General features: G+C 40.1%; 1 protein-coding gene across 2 annotated transcripts in view; it reads right to left on the reverse strand.

Annotated features, from left to right (window-relative positions):
* The window catches only part of filip1l (filamin A interacting protein 1-like), a 101692-nt gene that overhangs the window by 21358 nt on the left and 59347 nt on the right, over positions 1 to 20987 (reverse strand). The window lies entirely within an intron of this gene.

A 20987-nucleotide genomic window follows, 5' to 3' on the forward strand; every position in this document is an offset into this window, starting at 1 on the left:
AGACAGGGACTGGGTAGAGCTTTCTGCATGGGAATTGTCACATGTTACTCAACAGCTAAAGACCAAAGAGAAGCTAAAGCACAAGCAGAAAGGCATTGTTGCCTACTTTTCTGAGACCGAAGTCTTCACTCATTTCATAGACGAGCTGTTTTTTTCAACCTGTTGAAAATCTGCACAGTGCAATACTTAGTGTGACGGATTACCATCAGCACGATCTGTTATAGCAATGTGTTTTTCCCCATTTCCCTGCAATAAAGTGTTTGTTCTTGGAACAAACAATTCGGTCATCCAAAATAAGACCCTGTTTCTAAATCAGGACATATTCGGAGCCCTGAGTACTGTACACTTGAAACAGATGTCAAGGATCAAACACAAGAGCAGGCCACACAAACATGTTTGCTGTGACAAGCCAAATGACAAATAGTGTGGGGATGAAGAGGTGTTATGAAACCTCAGTGGAATGACTATAGCGCTGACAATACACAGAAGAATGAAGGTTTGGGATTTGGTTTGGATGAGCAACGTGTGCTTTTTGAACTCATCCAGTCTCAAGGCCATTTCGACATGTTCTTTTGGACCTGGTATTAGTGGGAATTCCAGATGTGTACGAATGACACATGATGTGCTTATCTCGTACATGAAGCATTAGTGGGTCTGAAAGACTGATGGCCTGCTTTCTAGTGCTTTGTTCAGACTGACACTATCATGGTCTCCGGTGTGATTCTGACTGGGGATGATACATCTTTGTCATCACAACAAGAACAGTTGAATTGTACTGTTTACCCTACAGCTGTGGAGGAAAAGTAAAGCCTTATTTTCAGAGTTTGAAGTTGGCTGAGGTGTACAAGTATTGGTTAAGGAATGATGGAAAGATGCATGACACATAAGTCACGTGAAATCGGCTGATTCTGTTATTTACGTGGTTAAAGGGAAGCACACCGAGTTTGAGTTCTAACATAAATCACCAGGTCTTGAAATGAGGTAATATGACCTCAGATAAACTACAAAACAAGTTTGGGCAGTCTGCTGCTCTGGAGCATTCAGGCGTGTGTTAACACAATGCCAAGGACAGACATCAGCAGTGAGCTTAGAAAAGCAGTTATAGCCCATAAATGTGGGCAGGGTTATGAGGCCATTTCCAAACAATTTGAAATCATCCTGTATTGAGAAAGATTATTAACTAGCAGCAAACATTTAAGATAACTGTCAGCCTTTCCAGGAGTGGATGTCTCAGCAAATTCACTCCAAAGTCAGACTGTGCAATGCTCAGAGTAACTGCAAAAAACCCCAAGAGCTCATATAGTGTGTTATATAGTCTGAAGCACGGTAGTGGAGGTGTGGTGATTTGGGCTTGTTTTGCAGTCACAGGACCTGGACACCTTGCAGTCATTGAGTCAACCATGAACTCTTCTGCATGTCAAAGGATTCTAGACTAGTATTCTAGGACATCTGTCCTGGATCTACAACTGAATAGCTGACCAGTCAAAGTTCAGACCTCAACCTGACGGAAATACTGTGGTGGAAAATGAAGTGATGTTATAAAGAAGAGAGGGCCTAAATTCCCCTACAATGATGTAACGGACTGATAAAGTGACAAAGAACTTGTAGGCTCTACAAGCTACTGAAGGATGGGATGTACTTAGCTTTTCACACTGCTTCTGTATTTCAGCTTCATTTTGTTTAAATATACAATGAAATGGTGAAATCTACCAGATGCTGTTTCACACCTCAGGTTAGATTTAAATCATTTTAGATGTTCCTAAGGACCAGATGATTTTTAAAAATATATTTATGCAAAACAATGTTTTATTTCAACATTATTTAACGACATTGTGTGTTCCTTTTTTGTTCCTGTTTCATAACATCATTTTCTTTTCTTCTGTAAATTTAGGTGCAGCTTGAAATGATTTTACGGTGAAACTTTCATCACTAAGTAGACTTCCTGAATTTGTGGTTTATCTTTGGACATGGATCTGCACAACCAAAATCAGTCTTTTATCAACTCCGAAGCACATGTTGCAAAATTACTTCAAATTTGTGGGGGGAAAGAATGAGAATAACATCACAGTGAAGTACAAATTATGTCAGGGTCATAATAAGTGTGTGTCAGACACATGACATTTACACAAAGCATTTGAAGACTAAGGCTACGTTCACACAAAAGTGCATCAAATCCGATTTTTTTGACCCTATGCGACTCATATCCGATCATGGTGTGACAGTGTGAACGGCACAAATCCAATATTTTCAAATCCGATCTAGGTCACTTTTTTGGTCCTGAATCCGATACATATCCGATGTTTCAGAAAGCGACTGCTGTGTGAACGGTCATGTCGCATTAAATCCGTCTTTTACGTCACTGACACGAGACAGACGCCAATTATCAGCGCCGGAGAAGACATCGTGAACGCTTCCTGTCCATCCGGTGAAACTGTAGGGAAGACAACGTTGGAGAAACGTGAACATTTTATTTGTACTGCATAATCTGCAGATTCTGACAGAAATCTGCAACTATCCTTTGAAGCACCGCTCCTCTAAAACAGCAATAAGGATCATTATTAGGTTATCTACTTTATTATGTAAATAACAAAATAACTTAAAGCAAAAATTGGGAAACGTAAAGTCCGAAGTCTTTATATTAAGGACCATCAGTCAAACAATACTGTTGGTCTGGGTCTAAACAGAGCGCGTTGTGTGTGACGTCTTCTTTTGCGCATGCGCCGCTTTGAGCGTTCACACTAGAGCGCGTTTGCTGTCGCATTTTATTTGTAGTGTGAACGAGAAGACAAAAAAATCGGATTTGATCAAAAAATCGGAATTGAGCATTAAGACCTGCAGTGTGAACGCAGCCTAAGAACAGCTCTACAGAAGTGTGCAGGTGACAATTCTCCTGAACCACGGTCAGCAGCACACCACATGAACTGGACGGGGAACTTTGACAGGGGGGAGATCAACTCAAGTCATTTTGTTATTCCATTAAAAAAACACATGCACCTGTACTCACACACAATCTGTGCATAATTACAACCATATATAATATGGTAGAGTCAGAAAAATGTAGCCACAGTTCTAAAAAATGCAAAAATATCTGTCTTAGATTGCAGATGCAAAGCTTTTCTCTGTATTATTGTATTTAAATCCAAATCCAATTTATTTATATAGCACATTTAAAAACAGAAGGTTTGCCCAAAGTGCTGTACAGAAACAAAAGGGGAAAACACAAGATAAAACCACTGACACCCACATTAAAACATAATAATACACATAATAGCTTACAACATGAGGCACCTTGAGGCTGATTTGGCCCTATACAGATCAAATTTAACTGAATTACACTGAAAGCTGGAGACACACAGGGGAAGCGTTTTCTCTAGGTGCAGAAGTGGATCCATGAACTCACCACGCACTCGAACAGCTGACTGTGTGCACAGTATTATGCTTAAAGTCAACTGCACAAGCTGATGAAAGACCTCTTTTTAGATTCAAAGAGTAGTGCTGTACTGCACTATACCATGCATAATACTGTAAATTTTGGTATTGATCCAATAACAATTAAATACAGGGCCAATATTGGTGATATTGGCGGTGTGGGTGTTTAGGTTTTTACAAATTGCATGAATTAGTGTAACTTATAGTTTAAGTATGTAAGCAGAATTCAGTTGAGGGGATCCAGTGACTTTATTGGGCGAACTTGGACCGTCGAGGCCCGTCCTGAACAGCAGCTGCTAAGTTTTAGTTCATCTAAAGCGGTCACTACAAGGGAAATTAACAGGCTTGCGGTAATTGCTCTGTAGCTATATTGTAACAATTTACTTTTAAATGTAAGGTTTCCCAGTGCTGTTAAATCGTTGCACAGATAACAGGGAAGCAGGGAAGTGCTTCTGAGTGCATATTTGTGCATATATGTGCCTGATACAAGGTATGAATCTGATAAAACCATAAATGTCCAAACCAGATGGAAACCAGAGATAAAGCAGAGTGTGGTTTTTTTTCTTTTTCAAATAACACGTGCACATTTTTTGCCCCGTAGCAATATGTTTAAGGATCTGATCAACCGGCTGCATGAAGCAGAAGCAGACAAAGTCAGACAAAGACACACAGTCACTCTCTCCACTGAGTGTGGTTTCTGCTGCACATCAGACAGCCTCTCCGCAGCCATCACGGACAAGGCCCGGTCTTGCCCAGCGCACTTGAGGGCTGTCTAACACACACGTAGGTGTACAATACACACAGCCCAGGGGCTGATTACCTGACATACATACATGACATCATCGCCTTGTAATCAAATCCATATGTCAGCTTCCCTCCTCTTCCACCTCCTCCTTTTAAGGTCTATCCTACACAGGGTTGTCTCATTTTTGCATCTAACCTGTGGCTCCTTAACCTTCGTCGTATTTGTCACTCTCCTCTTTTTCCTCCTCTGCTTCACCAGTTTTTCCCTATTTTTGCCCACCTCCTCCATCTGTCTCTTGTTTCTCATCTTAGCGCAGGCCTCGGCATGAGCTCTGTTAAAATGGAACATGATTTGGATTGCCAGCCTAAAAAATCCCACGTGGATGTTTGCTGGCCTTTTATGGCCAAACTTGGGTTTTATGGCCGTTCTCTGGCTGAAGGCCTTTCACTTATTGTTGTGATGACATACTGTAGAATCCAGATATCTGTAACTGCATGTTAAAAGTGAGCTTGATTCTCCTGTGGTTGGGTTCCCCCTCTATAGCCTGCATTTTTCTTTTTTTTTGCCTTTAGTATACTTTTTAATTACTGTGCATGCTGCTGGCATACAGTGAAGACTATTTGGTCCTCAGTTTATATCTAATCCATCAGCTTGTTGACTGGAAACTGATGGTAGCCGATAACCTTGACATTTTACATCTTCTTTCCCTTGGGGAGATTTTGTAGCACCTAAGGCATTTTTACGACCCAAAAAAGGCTTTGTGGTTTTTGTGCACTGTCCTTTAGTTACGAAACAATTTAATTGCCAGTGCATAGCAGGTAAAACACGTCATCCCACGATGGAGGGATATAAGATTATGGGCAGGAATCAATCATGGCTGCTTCAGAGTGAAGCTCTGCCAGACAGAGAGGCTGTAATTTACAAACTAACAACAGCTATTGCCTAAAAAAGGATTGCGCTTGTAGTGAGAAATCAAAGGAGATGTGTACAAGTGTTTGTGTGTGTATGTGTGATCTCAGTCAGCAGGGCAGGCGTGTGTCTGATACCCTCAATTGGTACAGCTGATAATCATTACCCCTCAAAATCGTTGGACTATGGGTTAAATCACAAACATTTAAGGGGGATGTTGGCGATCTGTGTTTGCTCAGATGTGGTGGATTTCAAAGCCCCAGGGCCACACATCTACTACCAGCCATTACATGTACAGAATGGCAAGAACTCGATACCAGCTGGTTTTACATAAAGAAGCGCAGCCCGTGAACACAGGGGCTGTTACTCAGATTGATGTTAGGTGTGCCAGTGTAAGGTGGAAGATTACAGCTTACTGATAATACAGTGGGGGAAATAATTATTTGATCCCCGGGTGAATTAGGAAAAAAAGAAATGAAAGCCCTGTAATTTTAATGTTAGTTTCATTTAAATGGAGACAGACATAATATCAACCAAAAATCCAGAAAAAACATATTACAAAAAAGTTAAAAACTGATTAGCATGTCAGTGACTCAAATACGTGTTTAATCTCCAAACAAAACATTACCTTTACGTTTCTTGGCTATTGCTTGGCCAATCAAGCTTCATCTGCCATGTAGTTTTGGGCTGATCCACCACCTTTTTCATAATCAACCTCACCCCATGCATGGATCTCTAGACTCATTGTGATTTTATATTTCTTCCATTTCCAAAGAATCACACCAAAAGTTGTCACAACAGTTTGTAGCCCACTCCAGTTTTGTGCAGGTCTAAAGTTTTGTCCCTGACATCCTTTGGCGGCTCTTTGATCTTTGATTGATTGATTGATTGATTGTAATCTGTGTGCACACAGCCAATCCGTGGCAGCCAGAATTGTGACTAGGTTGTAAAAGGATCAAAAACATACTTCACTCAATGACATTTGGCTCAAATTTATAACTTTTATGTACTGTGTACTTCTACTTGTTTGATATTTTGTCTCCCTCCATTAAAATTAAACTACAATAAAAAGGTTAGCAAAGAGGTCCCCTTTGGTTTGGGGGGGTTCATATATATTCTTGGTTGAGGAATCACTATTAACAGAAATTTGAGCCTCTGAGTGAGGTTCCTGTTATTAAACTTACACACATTTATGATGATGAGTCCATTCAGATTCACTGACAACTCTAGAAATACATTAGAGAAACAATTGACCACAGATCTCGTAAGGTGGTGGCCAGTTCACAGGAAGAAAGGAAGTGGCACACACATGCACAATCTGCCCAGCTGTCAGGTGAGCGGGGTGCCTCCAGACGCTCTTTGATGGTTTCCTGGTGGATTAGCATTCATATCAAACAGTCCGTGGAAGCATACAAGAGCTGCTTTCTGGTCTCTGCCACTAAAGCCTGTCTTTTTCCCACCCATAGACCAACCAGGTAATCTTATTCTTTTGAGCTATAAAAGGTGTGTTTGCAGACCTGTCTCATAAATTTTCAAACTTGTTGGGAGACTGTTTATTCAAGATAATTAATAAGCAGGAGGAAGCTGCCATTTGACTAACAGTGCAACCACTACCTGGGTAATCTCTTAATGTTTGCCTTCCCAGGGGCAGCATTAACATCCCCAGCCTTACCTCTGTGATAAGCAGCCCCCGAGCCTTCACCAAAACAAAGGTTGTGTTTACGCAGTTAAAGATAGCCGCACTTGAGCCTTCAGTGCGGAGGTTGTGTTTAAGAGGGAGCATATATGCTGCATCTAAATGCTGGTTTAACCTGAGGCAAAATTACAGTGTGACCACCATCCAGGGGAGCAGTTTAAAAGAAATGAAAGCAGCAGTTTACTTGAAGGTCATTCCAGCTGAATTCAAGGTGCTTGGAGTAAACGCTAGCTCATTTCTCTGAGTTAATACAAGCATAATTTTCAGTTTAACCACCTACTCTTTTCATAACAGTTTAGGGAAAATAGACTTCTGCTGAATAGGGGACCTACAGCAGAGGAAATTCTCAAATCTGCCATTAGTGCGGCGTGGCCAAACTCCTACTCAGATACTCATTCACTCTTTCTCTGACGTGCACTGTCCAGGATTTTTAAACACAGGAAATGGGTTTCCTAATCTGGTCACCCTTTCACAACTGCATTAATGGAAAACAAGCCCAGTCCGCTGCGAAATATGGTCCCATGATAACGGGTGTCATCACATTGTTATTTCAACACTGGCCTAAATAAAGTGACGCATCAGGCTGTCAGAGATGAGATGAACAGCAAAGTTGAACAAAAAAAAACAAAACAAGTGTTTTACGTAACATTAATGAGAACACACATTTGGCATTTGGGAAGCAGGCCTCATCGTGGCTGAATCGATGTGTCCCTTCTTTGTGCGATGTCAAGCTGGCCTAGCGGAGTCGTTTCTGTGGCCACGGCACTGAGTCCTTTTACTTGTTACAATAGAATAGAATAGAATTCAACTTTATTGTCATTGCACATGCACAGGTACAAGGCAACGAAATGAAGTTTTCATCCATCCAGAAGTGCTTTAGCCATGATATAGATATGTTACAAATATGTATTAGCAATAATATAGATATGTGAGTATATTACAGAAATGGGTCTATTATGGTATGTTATAATGTACACGTATGAAGTATGTTATGAATATGCTATAACTATAAGTATGTACAGGCTATGAACAGGATATAAATATGAAAAACTACACAGAAATATGAGATATACAGCTATACAGAAATGTGAACTATGCAGGTTATAAACAGTTGTAGATTTAAAAATTATCGTATTGAACAGAATGTTTTTTTACACAGAATTATACAGTAGTGCAGTTAAGATAAGTGAGATATGTGGATAATTTCTACAGTGCCTTTTATAATATAAAGTTGTTGTTTTCAACAGCAGTGGATTTATGTGGGTTTGTGTGACTTTTTTTTCTTTTCCTTTTGAATCTGTTTTAAACGATACACGTTTTTCTAGCATTGGACCTTCAACTTTATCCAATCAATCATACTCAAGAGAGCGATGTTTATAGCATTGAATGACGTGATAAGATGTCATCTGCTGGCTTTGAATAGAATATGTTTTTATTATTGTTGTTTTTAGAGCTAGAAGTTCATATATCTGGACAAGAATATGGAGTTCTAGGTTTGCAGCTAAGGCTAGCAGGCTTGGTTAGCAAAGCAGGGTTGGTGCTTTGCTTGGACGCATGCTTTTGCTAATTAAGCCTAGGTGACATTCAAATAATATGATATAATTCACTGAGGAAAAAGTAAAGCACAGTACAGACAAGCTGTAGCTACAGTTATTCACCACAAAGTTAAGAGATCTGAGGGGTGTAAGTGGGTCGCTTTTTACCTGGCTAAGTCGATGTGTTTGAGAACAGTTTATGTTTGACATTTAATTTTAAAATCCACTGGAAGTTCCACATTTTCACTGATTCTTTTATTTGCATCCTGTTTTAATGTTAATGTAGATTCTCTGCTGCCACAGTCACAAATGAAGGGCTGCTGTAGTTACAACAGTGTACACTATGCATCACACTGTCACTAGTGTCTGCATGAATTCAAAACCAGAAATTGTATAAATGTTTTTCTACTTTATTCTAATCTGTCAGGAAGTCTCTTTTACACTGCTGGAACTGCAGGTAATAGAACACACATCAGAAAATTGATCAAACCATTGATACAGAGTTGATCAGTAAATTTAATTTCACTTTGATCTGGTGCCAAACTAAACCGATTTCCACGTCTTCTTTAGTAGGTTATGCCTCAGGAACCTTTAATCTTCAAATGTATTCACTTTCAAGTTTCAAGCTCTAATGTGGAGCCATTATATTTTGCATATTCTTTATAGATAGCAGAAAAGCTGATAAGCAACGACGTGATACCCATTATGTCCAAGTTTTGGAGTTTCATCAAGCCAGCTAACACAAAGAAAGCCTGACTATACTGAACTTCCTTCATAGAAAACCCCTCAGGTCTGGCATCTACAGCTCCATGTGAGACACCCGTCAATCAAAGCGGCTACACCTCCCACTTGCCATTAAGGGCAGCCATACTCATAAATAAAGTGGTAGGTTTAAATCGTAAAATACAATCAAAAAGAGTATTTCACCAACAGAAAAGGCAAAAAATGGGGAGATTTTGTGGTTTTCTGTCAGGAGGTAAACATTTTTTTTCTTCTCCTGAGTTGGGAATTTTAACACAGGGTGTTTGAAGCTGGCCTGCCTCATGTGGCCATTATAGGAAATGTAGTTTTTTTGCACCTCCTAAGTTGGCGAAATTTTCCAGCTGCACAGATCGCCGCCTACTTTCCATGCCCAGTTCAGATAAAAATGGTTTGTTACCTCATTAAAAATAAATAAATCCCCTAACGTCTCTGGAAAACTTCCACCTTGGATATACAAGTGTTTGGTTAGATTACGTCAAAACCCTAACATTTACAAGTTTATCTAAGAAGTCATGCCAATGGCAGTTCCTCATGTTATCGAGCACTGTATTCAAGCACTTGGTAGTATAATCAGAAAGGAATCTAGTGTGTAGCTGCATTTATATCTTTACCCTGCTGATTATAACTTATAACCATTTACAGTGTAATCCTACCTACAGTTAAGCCACATTAGATTTATGTGGACCAACAGCCTGCTCAGATCTAAGTTATTGATAATGTTATATCAGTCAAGTATGTTCTCATACGCTGTTTTGTAGATGAGTCACATATTAAATTCATAGATCTCTTTGTCATATTTCCTATTATTACCTCCATCTGATACCTCTATCATCCTTTGACCCTCTCGGTTGGCCCGTCTGTCCTCCTCTCTGTCTGTGTCTCTACAGTATCTTTGTCAATGACACACCCCTGACAAAATTCTCCAGATGTCCTCATTCGTCATTTATCTGAACCCTCTCATAAGGCCTTGGCTCTGTTCACTTCCCAAGCAGGAGCAAGACCTCAGATGACACACTTCATTTTTCAGAAATAATGGCTCACATGTGAGGGGATTAGTGTGATTAGAAATAAATGACGGATCATCTGTTGGGCCCAAGGGGGAGAAATGTTATCAGATTACAACAAATAAAGGCGTAGTTTCATTGGTTCACATTGTATGTAGGAAGAAGATTCAACTTGTCAAACCAAAATGAGGAGTAGAAAAAAAAATGCTGTTGCTGATCTGGCAGAACGAAATGTCCAGCACAAAAGGTTTTAGTCAGTGCCTTCCAAAACCACTCATGACTTATTCACAAGCCCTGTGATTAAATAATAAGTCTGGCAATGTTCCAAATCCTGCGAGAAGCCCAAAACCAACTTGACTCACAAGTATTGTCCCCGTAGCCAAAGCCTGATACACATTATTCCTGCCCTACTGTTTCTGGCTGGTATCTCTCCCTGTTCACCATAAGATTGTAGATATATTTAAGTCATTGATATGCAGGGTGTACCCCGCCTCTCACCCTATGACAGCTGGGATAGACTCCAGCAGCCCCTGTGACCCTGATAAGTGAATGGATGGATGACTGGTCAATATTAAGTCTTATTTAACACAGGACAATGTTAATTTTAAAAATGTCGCCCTATTTAGAGTCAAATAAATTATAAAGTGGGTTATGCTATCACTGGGGCAATGTCTTCAATATCTCAGACAGATCCATCCTTCACTGGTCATGTGAGACTTGAGAAAGTAACATGCTAACAAAATGCCCACACACGAGTGGGTAACATCATGCTGGCTATGCCCGTCTTTTATATACAGTTTATGAGTCAGACAGTAAAATATGGATGACTACGTGTAGCATTACTAATACATCAATGAGTCTGTAGAATTATAACAAACCTAAACATTGGATTGTAGCATTTGTCTGTATGTCTGATCCTGAACTCCTCCTCCTTCAGTCTTCGTGAAACTTAGCCTGTGAAGTACCTTCAAATAAATTGCATTTCTAATAGGTCCAAATTGTGATTAAGTCACATACCTGCAAACACAATAGCTCAAAAAGTTTCGAATTAATTCTGATAAAACTCAACTTAATCCATTAAAATTTGGCTTACATCCACTGAGATCTTCAAGGTCAACCTAATTATTTATCCGTCTAAAACTAACAAAAAAGCATTAAAACCTAGAAACTAAGTGTGAAAGTACTGATATAAAGATTTAAGTATCATGTCACAGTTAACCATCTCCGATGGTCAACGCGATAATAATGCTACATAGGGCTGTCTATTACTGCAATTGTTAGTACTGACAACATATAGGCATATAGGAAATGATATATGGGGATTCTATATATCACATTAGTTTGAACCTTGACCTCTTCATCAAGGTCAAATAAGATCCAACCTTCATAAACTGTGTTAAAAATACTGTTGCCTTTGTATTATATTAGCAGCATTTAGGAAATGATATACTGATACATGGATATTCCAAACATAACATTATAGTTCGCAACCAAATATCACTGACCTCAGACCTCACTTTTTCATTTCACATCAGCCTTTTCATCAAATTGACCACAAAAAGTGTTACATCTTTAAAGAAAGTGTCAAGAGAAAGAAAATGGTCTGCCTGCTTAGTCAGAAATAAAACAAGCTCAAGTTAAGTAAATACTGAGAGAACCAAGTCACATGCAAGCCTGTCAAAAACCTCTATTTTGTTCCTTTAAACCGCCGTGTGCTGAGTAAGAGTTCGCTAATAGTGAGCTCAGCATTACCTGCACAAATGCTACTGATTGTAAATGTGTCCCTTCCTGAATTTTGACACTTGAGCAACCACCACCTATTATGACAACTTCCTTTACATGATTTATTGTCAGCATTGTTCCTCCCGTTCTCCCCTTTCTCCTCCTGCCCTCGCTCTCCTTTTCTTCTCTTGTTCTCACCCTTCTGCTCCGTCCTCTCAGCGTTTCCATCCCGGCCAGCCAAATAGCTCGCTCAGCCCGGATCCTCCCACTCGCTGCTCACCTCTTTGTTTTCGGAATGTAAATGATAGTCATTTGGGATGTGGGGTGTGACGCTGGAATTTACTTTAGCGAGACGCTGCTTAGATGGGCTGTGAGTGTGTGTCTGTGTTATCATCTATGCTAAGGTGACATCACTCCCCTCCCAGAGCGATCAGAGGGCTATGACAGCCTGGATGGGCGGCGTTTTTTGGGATCCTGGACATGACTTCTGTCTATTGTCTGCTCACTTCCTGTTCGGCTTTCATTATCCCAATTGCTTGGCAGCCCGCCTCAAAATGTCTCGGACTCTGAATTAATGTGAAGACAAGCAGACCGAGGCTGCCACGTCATCGCTCGACGTTCTCACAGATTGCCGTATGTCATCCCCACATCTGTTTCTGTTGGCACGGTGTTATTTGAGAGCAAAAAAAGTTATATCACAAGGGATTTTTTTTTCATTTAGCTGTTGAGTGATTCATGCAGGGTGGCTTCACCCTCTGAAGGATCAGTGTATGCTTGAGCTCAAAGATTAATCAGCGATTACAAACATACAATCAAGTATGAGGCGACTAAAACAGCTACTTTCTTTGTGTCACATTTGTTGAGTTTTAATTTATTCCACTGAGTGAAATATGCCATTTAGTGTATCCTTGGGGTTCCACTCCCTAACATTATAGTCATAAAATTGACCCAATTACACACTTTATGTAGTTTATAGTCTCAATTTCTAGTTTCAGGTCCTATTGAACAAAACATAATATTCATTCAGTGCATTGTGGTCCCATTTAGAGTGAAATAGGTGATAAAGCAGAAGACGCTTTAGGGCTCAGCAACCTTGCAATGTTCCTCGGTTACTCAGTCAGAGCTATTGAGGGGGCAAAATGGTGAACTGTAATACTCTAAAATGGGAGCTCTACAAACCAGTGTGTGATGTCTTCTTTTTTTATAATGAGACACATTTGTTTTTGTCGTCAAAGCTTTCCATTGTACACGTTTGATGAAGTCTGTCTGAGTCAGACACTTGCACTGCGTTGTTTACATTGTTATGACCAGTGGATCTAAAAAAAACAACAAAAAAACTGTTTTATGCTCTAATGAATAGAAAGGGGGGGGGGGGACTCATCATAGTCTCATTCTCAGGGCATCACAGAGTACTGTTTTGTCATAGCAACTAGCAGAGCTGACGTCCTTTGGCGTTGATCCATTGGCGGTATAAAAGGTGGCCGTAGCTACCATGATGTCACCCACTGGTTTCTGAATTCCCATTTTGAAGCTTCCACTGTCGTCATCTTCAGTGGAAGAAAAAAGGATGTAACCAGGAGGGGCTCATTGGCTAACCCCATGGTGGTTTCACAGCACAAATAATCCTTTTTGAAACATTATACATACAAGATTTTATGAAAAAAGACCATAAACCCAACAGGAAAGTGTTTTCAAAGATCAGGGCAGGTCTATAAGACCTGACATGAGTCACCATAGCTATCACCATCTGGTGGCCTTCAAATAGACTGGAGGTTTAAGGCACTTCCGCCTTGGCTTCATTTTTTGGCCCAGAAGATATTTCCATGTTTTATACTGTCCCTGGTCCTAGCAGTAATGGAGTCCAAGAAGGACCTTCTCGTGGTTCTTTCGTCTTTTGTCTATTGCTCAATTTTTATTTGATGCTTGGTTAGTCTTAAAAACAACAGTTTTTAAGGAAATGATCACAGTTTGGGTTGAAATACTTACTGAAAAAGGACACTAAAGTATACCCAGTGTGATAAAAATGTGAAGGTGGATCCTGATCAAAAGCCTTTATATTGGGTGAGATGTTGTTTTTATCATTCTTTAATATTTCCCTTTTTTTAGTCTTATTTCAAAATATTGCAAAAATCTGCAGTTAGAAATCAGCAAGTTGGTACTGCATGGCGGGTGCAGAAAAAAACATCTCTGACTGTGTGTGCATTGAAGCCAGTTAACTGATATCTTTTCTTAATGTTCCTTGTGTCACCTTTTATCCTGCAACCTGTTTTTAAACGGGTCTAGTTTTTTAAGTACTTTTAACCATGACTTTATGTCACTCCATAAAATTCGAAACCTTCTGGAAAGCAGAATCAGAGCGACATGTTATGGAACTGTTGTACAGCGCGGCCTTGGTGTTCAGGTCTCCTGGCCAGATTAGGCTCGCTGTGGCAGAAAGCACTTATACTGTTGATGAAGTGCACCAGTGGGACACCTCAATTCATGCTGAGAGCTTGCCTGAAAGGCTTGGATCAGCGGTGTTATTAATGAACAGTGCTGGATTTTAGCTGTCTCTATTCGGGGTGATGTCACCGTCTGGATAGACACGACCAGTCTCACCTCAGTGACTGAACACAACAGATGGCTCACATCTGGAGGGATTCCAGAGAAGCATTTTAGCACTGAGGACTGTGAGGTTTAGCTTTGTCCACTAACATCCAGTGATGATGAAGATCGATGGTGATTTTCTTTTCTTTTGGTGCAATTAGCTCTGGCAGGGTGCCGAGTCTTGAGAGGTTTTACAAGATATTTAAAAAATGTAAAAAAAAAACATCGTCTGGCAATGTTGCATGGACCTTTACACGTGCTTCTGTTTTTTTTCTCATTTACAACATTAAGAAAACTTTTTTTACTGCAAAATTTGTAGAGGTATAGAGCTATCTTTCTACGTACTCCTACATGCTTATATAAAACACTAAAGACACTTTTGACAGGACAAAGCGTTTGCTGTGCTCACAGGAATCATTGTTCTGTTTGAAGGAGCAGTAGACAAGGCAGCAAAATAAATAATTATAATAATAAAAAAAATAGTGAAAAACCATCCAATCTAGTCCTTGTACCTGACCATTGTCAGAGTAATGTGAGCCACTTAACACTGACTTATGGATCATTCAAGCAGTTGAAAAAGGACTTAAACTAAGAGGATTCAACTCAAAACCAACATCATTCATTGCAACTTAGGAAAAAGATGATTTTAAATCTTTTGGCACTTTGTTATTAGCAGCCTGTCCAAAAAGAAAAAAAAGAAGGAAAAATATATATATATATATATATATATATATATATATATATATATATATATATATATATATATATATATATACACCATTTGACAGACATAAAATAAAATTGTACTTCTGCACCAACAAGGTGATTCCCAAAGAGCTATTAGCTGAAAAATTGAGATATTTCAACATTGCATGGCTGTGTGTACTTAAAAAATGTAGGAAACTGTTCTAGGGGAAGACACAATAGGAAGTATCCAGCATAAAAAATATCTAGAGATACACAGTATCTGAAAGGCATGTCCTTAAAAAACAGCAAATAATCCATTTAAGTCATGAGAGATGGATCTGGACCTTCAGCTGATCATCTACTGTTTACTGAAGCCTCAGTGGAAGGGCGGCTATGAAGAAGCCATTCTTAAGGAAAGGAAACAGTGAGAAAAGGCCTGAGTATTCCACATTGCATAAGAACTAGACTGACAATCAGTGGCAACAGGTGAGGATGAATCCAAATGTGAAATATTTGCATGAAATTATTGTCAGTGTGTACAGGGGAGGTCAGGAGAGAGGCTCAACAGCGAGTGTCTACAGCCATGTAAAACACAGTGGAGGCTTTGTCTTAGTTTAAGCTGCATTACAATCAGTGGTGTTGAAGATATTGTCAAAAATGAACACCGAAAGTACCATAAGGCTTTAATCCACCCTGCAATACCATTTGGAAAGCATCTGATTGACAGCAGCTTTATTTTTCAGCATATCATTGATCCCAAACACACTGCCAGTCCAGTAAAATCATACCTGTATAGAAAAACACACAGTGGAACACTATCAGTCGTGCATTGGCCTCCCCAGAGCCCAAACATCAACATTATTGAAGCAGTGTGGGATCATGTTGACAGAGAACAGAACAAAAGGCAGAAACATCCAAAGAAGATCTTTGAATGTCCTTCAAGAAGCCTGAAGAACTATTCTTGAAGATGACTTAAAGAAATGACAAAAAAGTTTGTTCAGGCCTTGTTCGTTCCAAGGACGGCTTTTCTTCCAGTGTCTCGATACTTTGTATCAGGGATACAAAGTCAGGGAATTCAGACATGCTGTCTTTAACTTTACTTCATTTTGCCACACATGCCAGCTGCAGAGTGAATGTCTCATTTGTACTGGCCTTGTGGCATTATCACAGCATGGATCAGTCACACTTGGCTCGTGCCAAGCTGTGTGCTGTACAAACATAAAAATCGTTTTTCTGCGCCTCGAGCCACTGGAGTCACTGGTTTCCGACCGCACCACGGCTAAATGCTAGTTCAATTATTTTACAGTTTTGCGAGGATGTAGTTAAAAACTTTACATGCCATAGTGGTCAAGGTCTTCCTGTTGTCATGCTCTTGAATAGCAAATCATGTACTTGAACGCTCTACTTTGCAGAATTATACACACTCTATATGTACACGCACACTTTGGGAATTCTTTATGCAACACCAGTCTTTTACTATTCTCTACAACCACCCAGCAGCCGCTCCAGAAGTTCCCCAGAGAACCCAAGGAAGCATTTTTTGAACCCTTCCATCACACTTCGGTCTCCCAAGCGCTCAAGCTGGGGAACCATAATTTAACAACAACAAAAAAGAGGACTAACATCTGTATTTGAGTATATATTTGTGTCTGGCCTCAAAAACAAACAGACTAAACGAGGTTTTAATTTGATACTAAAATCAATTTAATTTTATCCCTTCAAGCTAGAACAGAAAGGCCTCCATCTAAAATGTAATATTAAAGTTTGGATGCAGCACTGTCCCTCTGAATCTAAGCCAAGGGGCCAATGGATCAAAGAAAAAGAATAGCCGCTCGATCCGATTTTTATGTTATATCGGGTTGAGCACAAAACTGGCTGTAATATGCGGCTGTTCGAAATGCGAGCTCATAATTTTCTTTGTTTGAAAAAAAAAAAAAAGCAAAAGAGTGTGCCTGAGGAATGAGCTCACGCTATACTTACATTAAATTAGAGAGATCCAGGCATAGCATTTATTCTGTCTTGTGTTTGCTCTGTGTCCAAACCGCAGATTGCGTACCTCCTCCTCGCCATGCTCAACAAGCCTTCTTAAATTGTTAGATCCATTTAACCAGATTATAGGTGATACAAGGAAAGAAGGCTCACTGACGTTCTTTGCTTTGGCACTGAGACATTGTAATACACGCAGACTGATAAAACAAAATATGAGTGTCTTTCAGAGGGGAGTGAGATAAGGAATTGGGGATTTATTGAAGTGGATAAAGCAAAAAATACATTTTCTCGCACCTCTTTGCAGGACTGCTGTCCAACCCTACTTGTCTCCTTGTTGATATGGATACTTCCTCTTTATTCCCCTTCGCTAAGCCATGAGAGGCTCCTGAAACTGGATAGACCCTTTAAACCATTTTTCCACCCTTTTAGTCATACTCCAAACCCGCCTACTCTCCCGCACCTCTGCCACTGCCAGGAGGATTTTCTCAGTTTCAGGCCCAAAAAACATTTGTCCTGAGATATCAGCCTGTGGACTCTGACAACAGTCTGGTTTCATCACTCTAATCTTTTATGGCAAAGTGCACAAGCCGTCTTAAATCCCGCTGCTACCCACTCAAAACATCATCCACTGGACATCTCCATCCATCACTGTTACACGCTATAAATGCCAGCCATTTATAGTTCGCTCAGGCTGCAGTTCCTCCCCAGGTCAACACGACATCGGGATGGGAGATTTTTGAGTAAAACTAAATGGGCTGCATAATTTCATCTTGGAAAAATACAGTGTAATTGAGGTTTGAGGTTTGCATCAGAAAGGGCCGCTCTGGAAAGGACTTCGAGGAAGAGTGCGGTTCAGAGTTTTTTGGGCAGAGGAAGGTGGATTGTGTTTGTTTTGCTGTTATGACAATGCCATTGTCCTTGTTGTACCGCTGTTTGTGCTGGTTAATAAGCTTGGCGATGATCTCACCTCCTGCCATTAAAAAAAAGAAGAAAAAAAAGAAGCAATCTGTTTTTGTGTGTAGTCATGCATCTTATTGAAAGTTAAATTACACGTCTGCACTGTTTCTGCAGTCTTGTCGAGCTTGTAAAAGATTAAACTGATTTAAACGTTTCTTCCACATTCTTTTATTCTAGCAGATGTTTATGAAGTTTTTACTAATTTCCCCTGAGATGTGTGTGAATTATCAAGCGGGGAAATGTGGGTCTGAAAAGACAGTGTTTACCCTTGTATCTCAACCTCGAAGAACAGCGGTGCCAGCTATTCTCCAGCCTCATAACCTTACAGGAAAACGTTCTCATCAATCATCCCCAGCACCTTGCAGCAGATCTGGGTGGAGGGAATTTAAAACCCTAAAGCGTAGCTCTTATTTCCTGCTTTCTGGGTTTTCTTGTCAAAAGCTGGGATGAACTGGGATAGGGTGGTCCCTCTGACAGATCTCTATTGTTCCCTCTCCAAAGAGTCAGTCCCCAAAGCATTAAATTTTGGTTTCAGTATCACAGCTTTGACTCCCCGACTACCTCACTCCCTCTCAAGGCAGGTCCTTGAGATTTTTCTTACCTTCACACAACCACGAGCCAACTTCTGGCTTTCTTTCTTCAGGCTGCACGGGGGATTTATGGTGTCGGGTACCTGACATCTTTAAATTCCTTTAAGATGACAAATGGTAAATATTGTGCAAATCAATCTCCCTGAGCCACAAAATAAGGAGACAAACCTCGTCAGGGAAAAGTAAATTGAACCCCAGTCGGTGTAAACATCCCTAATTAGCACTATTACTGCCTCCAAATCAAACACCTCCTAGCACCCTGTAAGTATTTCAAATTTTACACAAATCCAAACAGCACACAGTGTTTCAAGCAACGGCATTAGTTTAATGGGTGACAGAAAAGAGAAAGTAGAAGGATTTTTACATGAATTAAAAATATAATTATTCACAATTAAAAAGGAATTCGTTTTTGGTGTTTTATGACTTGCTTTTTCGTGGCAGTGTTTTCTAGACGGAAGTGTGATTAGCTGCATTTGGGATGATGTTAAGAGCAACATTATTGGTGGAAATCACTGAAACGCAGCGTTCTTCGGCTCAATGCGTTGTTTACAAGGAAAAGTGTCTTTCATCAAGACGAGGCGCATGTGGTGAGATGTGGCAAAAGTTTCCATACTGTAATGAAGGGGAAAAAAAGAAAACAACCTTTTACCAAAGCAAAGTGTATTTGTGTCAAGTACGCTCCCACTGGTGGATTTCTGTTTCCTGTAGGGCCTGGCTTAACTGAAACCTTGTCCCTCAGCCTGAAACAGGATGTGAAACGTGCTGACATGTATTTCCTTCATAGACTTGTCAGTATAGAAATCTATTTGAACATGTGCTCTGTCTAAATCAAATTTATCAACCTGTTTAGTTTTTTTATGTACATTATTTTACAGTCATTCTACAATTCACACTTCCAACTACACCACTATCTTTGGTGTTCTTGTAGTGAACTCAAGCCTTTTAGCTCCTGTTCCATTAAGGGCAACCTTTACTTAAGCTAGTTTTTTTCTGACTGGCTGTACAACTAGCAGTGTTGGGAAGGTTACTTTTAAAATGTATTCCATTACAGAATACAGAATACATGCCCCAAAATGTATTCTGTAACGTATTCCGTTACGTTACTGAGAGTAACGTATTCTGAATACTTTGGATTACTTAATATATTATCATGCTGTTTACAACTACATGAATGTACTATTGCTGTGATTTATTACTGTTACTGAAGGTCCGCGGCTCCGAACCGTAGTAAAGGGACCTCTGGCTAATACGGTGGGTTCGTGTCGGCTCGTAGCTGAAAACTAGCTTTACTTTGTTGTCTGGGTCAAGTTTGCTAGCGAGAGACAGAGAGAGGCGTTGAAAGGCTGCTCCAACTGAACTTATTGTTTTTGGAGGAAAACACGAACACGGTGTACAGTCGAGTCTTAATAGCTTACTTACAACTGGGCTCGTCAGGCTCTCTTCTTGGCTGCAGTGGTTATTATTATATTTACATGCTTCCAGCTCCCGTTTTTGCACGATGACAGCTCGTACTTTTCCTTTTTCTCCCTCCCTCGCTCACAGACACATAACGGGTATGGCAGTCCATTCTCCCTGCAGCACGGACTACACTGCCTATGATGCTACATTCTTTAGAGCTATACCTGTAGCATTCTTCCTATTAGCTTAGCACAACAACAACAAAAAGGCCTCTCTCACCCAGGAAACAGAGAGAGAGAGAGAGCGTCACCCTGTAACCATGGCAACCGTAACGCTGCCACCTGGAACAACAGAACGTAGCTGTCAAACAAAACCCAAACAGTCCTGACCCGCCACAATATAAAACAGGGAAGTACCGCCGTGTAATCCATTTATTCCAACAAAGTAACTGTATTCTGAATACCACCTTTTTAAACGGTAACTGTAACGGAATACAGTTACTCATATTTTGTATTTTAAATACGTAACGGCGGTACATGTATTCCGTTACTCCCCAACACTAACAACTAGAAGGCCTGAGAGCCTTATTAAAGATATCACTATGACATAATACAGAGCCAAGAGGAGGGGGGAACATTCTGAAGCATGAGGTTTGATAATAACAGGATATTTTAAGTGTAAATGCAGTCATGAAAAACTAAGTCCACCCCATGATTCAGTAGCTTGTAGATGCATCTTTAGCAACAAGTCATCATTGTCTGTATGATTTTATCAGTCTCACATCACTGTGGAGGAAATAGAGGTTTGTATTCATTTACTCACAGCTCGCTTAATGTTCCACCCCAGCATTGCAGTCAGTAAGGTCTGCACTTTGACTGAATGATTGCAGTACTTTGACTCTTTTCTTTTTCAGGCTGTTGTAGAGCTGCTTCTGTGTTTGGGATCATTGTCCCATTGATCCAGTTTTAACCAAGCTGT

This window comes from Neolamprologus multifasciatus, chromosome 23 (assembly GCF_963576455.1).
Source record: "Neolamprologus multifasciatus chromosome 23, fNeoMul1.2, whole genome shotgun sequence".
NCBI classification, from domain to species: Eukaryota; Metazoa; Chordata; class Actinopteri; order Cichliformes; family Cichlidae; genus Neolamprologus; species Neolamprologus multifasciatus.